The 4,373-nt window shown below is 38.0% G+C and overlaps 1 pseudogene; it reads right to left on the reverse strand.

The window, feature by feature from the left end:
• Positions 1-595: 595 nt before the first annotated feature.
• LOC105704955 (rRNA-processing protein FCF1 homolog) lies at positions 596-1,167 on the reverse strand (annotated as a pseudogene).
• Positions 1,168-4,373: the final 3,206 nt, after the last annotated feature.

Here is a 4,373-nt window from a genome sequence, read left to right on the forward strand (position 1 = left end):
TGGAGTTTCGCCATGTTGTCCAGGATCGGGTCGAACTCCTGACCTCAGGCAGTCAGCCCATCTCAGCCTCCCAAAGTGTTGAGACCACAGGCATGACCCATCATGCCTGGCCTAAAATTTTTGAGACAAAATATCAATTTCAAAATAGCATCAAAAAGTGAGTAGGCCATGCATGGTGGCCCACACCTGTAATCTCAACACCCAGGGAGGCCAAGACATATTTTTCTGTACTAAAAATACAAAAGTATTTGTCTCTACTAAAAATACCAGAAAAAAACAAACAAAAAAAAAACAAAAAAAACCCATTCTCAGCATGGTGGTGCATGCTCACAGTCCCAGCCATTTGGGAGGGAGACTGAGGAGGCAGGAGAACCGCCTGAACCTGGGAGGCAGAGGTTGCAGCAAGCTGAGATCATGCCACCACACCCCAGCCTGGGCAACAAGAGCGAAATTTCGTCTAAAAAAAAAAAAAGAGTGATCACGTTTAACCATCCTCAGCTCATAATAGACCAGATAGGTCAACAGAATAATAATTCATAACAAGAGAATGTTGATCGAAGAAAGGCGAGGGAACTGTGTTTTGTAAGAATTAAAATCAAGGGGTTCCATAATCATCTGGCATCCGTTCAGTGTTGTATCTATGGTTAGAAATGTACATGATAGGAACTCCAGGAATCTTGAGGATTCTTCTTTAAAGGTCTGGTCAACTGTGGCCACGATGTAACACTTATGCTGGGTTACCCTCTGTACTAAGCAGTCATCTGCATGAGTGCCTGTGTGTGTACATAGTAATCGTTGGATCCAAATCTTGGATCCTTGGCGATCATTAGAGCCACTCGATATTCTGACCCAATTTCTCAATTTCAACCATTACACAATCAGTTATACAAGGATACACTTGGCATATAGACAGTCCAGTTTGGTTTTTATGGAAAAGTTGACAAAGTTGGTATCAAGGAGGATGTGGTAAGGTGGGACTAGCTGTGTATTATATTGGAAAAATAAGCAGAAAGGCTGTTGGGGAACTTCTTTCTCCTTTAATGTGCTGGGATCTTTCTTTTCTTTCTTTTTAGGTTTTAATCTATCACTTTCTTTAATCTTCTGATTTCTGAGGCTAAGAATTCGCTTCATGACCACATACTTCCTTGTTTTCTTTTGCTTCCCCATGGTCATGCCACACTCCTTTTTCTTCCGTAATCACCAACCGAATGGATATTTTTTAAACAAAGTTTGAACAAATGTCACACATTCAAAACACTTTTGAAAATGCAAACACCATAAAAATTCAGAGAATAATCATACAAGAGACACGTAAAGATTTGAGATTAATATCTCCCATTTTTACCTGAACTGCACCATGCATACCAAACAAAAATACTGCACTTCAGAATTCACACTTTGTTCTACTGTTTTAAATTTTTAACATAAATAAAACCTCTAAGAGGGCACATAAGTAACAGATTTAAGTAACTCAGGTTCTGATTCTTCACCTTCAGCTCACTTAACTATCATCATTTATTTCATATCTACCGTTTAAATAGGAATATGTAGGACAACAGAGATTGGAGGAATGAACTGCACCCTAAGCAAGCGCCTACTGTTCCAAAACTTTACAAACTTACTCCTGAAATAAATGTGGCTCCACACATGAGTCTACAGCTGAGTCTACATATGTTAGGACTGACTGACTGTCGAACTGGGATTCCTCTGAATTAACTTCCATGTGGAATACAATGCTTAGTGAAGGATATGTAAGTGATCATTTGGTTCTGGTTCCAGTTAAGATGAAGTAGGCACATTCCACCCTGTCTCTCACATTGAATGAAACAGAAAATCCTGGAAAGAATGCATGAAGCAGCTATCTGAGGACTCTGAAAAGTAAATAGTAACAAGAGGATTGGAAAAGGAAACCAAAAGTTGAAGAATCATTACTATAGTGATGAGTTTTCTTGGTTTTTATTCCTTTACTATATCCCAGCCTGGACATAGAGGCAGCCTGAATCCCAGAACACCATATCCAGTATTAATACCATAAATACTGTAGTTAAATGCTACAAATATTTAACGGGGAAAGACTGAAACTTTGCACTCCAAAATGGGACAAAGCAAGAATCTCTACTCTCATCACTCCTATTCAATGTATTTAGACTGAGATAAAACTATCCTTCCTTACAGATGACATGATTATTCATGTAGGAAATTCCAAGGAATATCCAAATGAAGCTCCTATAAATAATAAGTGAATGTAGCAAAGTTGCTTGATACAATGTCAGCATTCAAATATGAAATGTCCATCTGTATAATAGCAATGAACAATTGAAGACCAAATAGGTATAAATCTTTTTTTAAAAAAAAGAAAAGAAAAGAAATAGGGGGCTGGGCATCGTGGCTCACACCTGTAATCTCAGCACTTTGGGAGGCCAAGGTGGGCAGATCACTTGAGGTCAGGAGTTCAAGACCAGCCTGGCCAACATGGTGAAACTCTATCTCTACTAAAAATACAAAAAATTAGCCAGGAGTGGTGGTGCACACCTGTAATTCCAGCAACTCAGGAGGCTAAGATGGGAGAATCACTTGAGGCCAGGGAGCAAGAGTTGCAGTGAGCCAAGACTGTGCCATTGCACGCCAGCCTGGGTGACAGAGCCAGACTTCGTCTCAAAAAAAAAAAGGTATCATTCTTTCTTGCAGGTTGAAGTATAGTTGTGCAATCATAGCTCACTGCAGCCTCAAACTCCTGGGCTCAAGCTATCTTCCTACCTCAGTCTCCTGAGTAGCTGTGATTACAGATGCAAGTCACCACAATTGACTGAAACAGGTATAAATCTAACGCATGCTCAGAATCTGTATGCTGAAAACTACAAAATGCTGATAAAAATAAATTAAGAATCTAAATGGAGGGAAAATATATCAAGTTTATGGGTTGGAATAGTCAATATAGTGAGAATTTTAACTCTCTCTAAATAGATCTGTAGGTTTGACACAATTCCAATAAAAATCCCAGAAGTTGTCTTTATAGACATAAATAAGCCTATTCTAAAATTAATATGGAAAGCCAAAGGAACAAGAATAGTCAAAAAAATTTGAAAAAGAATAATAAAGTTGGAGAATCCATGATACCCACTTTTAATATTTATTCTAAATCTAATCAAAACAGCATGGTATTAGCAAAAAGATAGATACACAGATCAATGAAACAGAATAGAGTCCAGAAGTAGACGCACAGAAAGGTGACCAACTGATCTTTTTACAAAGGTATAAAGACAATTCAATATGAAAAAATATGATTTTGTATCCTGAGACTCTGCTGAAGTTGCTTATCATCTTAAGGAGATTTTGAGCTGAGATGATGGGGTCTTCTAAATATTCAATGATGTCATCTGCAAATAGAGACAATTTGACTTCCTCTTTTACTAACTGAATATCCTTTATTTATTCTTCTTGCCTGATTGCTCTGGCCAGAACTTCCAAAACTATGTTGAATAGGAATGGTGAGAGAGGGTACCTTTTTCTAGTGCCAGTTTTCAAAGGAAATGCTTCCAGTTTTTGCCCATTCAGTATGATATTGGCTGTGGGTTTGTCGTAGATAGCTTTTACATTAGACTTAGTAAGTAAAAATTAAAAACTTTTGCTCTATAAAAGATACTAAGACAATGAAAAGACAATCTACAGACTGGAAGAAAATGTGTGTAAATCATATTCAACAAAGTACTTGTATAGAGAGTATATAAAGAAATGTCACCACTTGTACTGGCCCATTTTCACATTGCTATAAAGAATACCTGAGACTGAATAGTTTACAAAGAAAGGAGGTTTAATTGACTCAGTTCCGCCTGGCTAGAGAGGCCTCAGAAAATTTATGGTCATGAAGAAGGTGAAGGGGAAGCAAGGACCATCTCACATGGCAGCAGGAGACAGAGTGCAAGGGAAATGGCCACTTTTTAAAAATCATCATATCTCATAGAACTTCCTCACTATCATAAGAACAGCACCGGGGAAACCACCCTCATGATCTAATCACCTCCCACCAGGTCTCTTCCTCAAAAAAGGGGATTACAATTAGAGATGAGATTTGAGTGGGGACACAGAGGCAAGTCGTATCAACACTCAACAATAAAATGAACAAACTAAACCAAAAGGAAGCAGAAAGAAGAAAATGATAAAGATTAAATTGGAAATAAAGAAAAACAATAGCAAAAATAAAAAATAACTTGGTTCTTTGAAAGCATGAACAAAATTGACAAACCTTTAGCTAGACTGACCAAGTAAAAGAGACTGAAGACTCAAATTACTAAAATTGGCGAGGCAGTGGCTCACACCTGTAATACCAGTACTTTGGGAGGTTGAGGTGGGCAAATCACTTGAGGTAAGGAGTT

The sequence above is a fragment of the Aotus nancymaae genome, unplaced genomic scaffold, assembly GCF_030222135.1.
Source record: "Aotus nancymaae isolate 86718 unplaced genomic scaffold, 86718_ANA_hifiasm-v0.15.2.pri h1tg000007l, whole genome shotgun sequence".
In the NCBI taxonomy this organism is placed as follows: Eukaryota; Metazoa; Chordata; class Mammalia; order Primates; family Aotidae; genus Aotus; species Aotus nancymaae.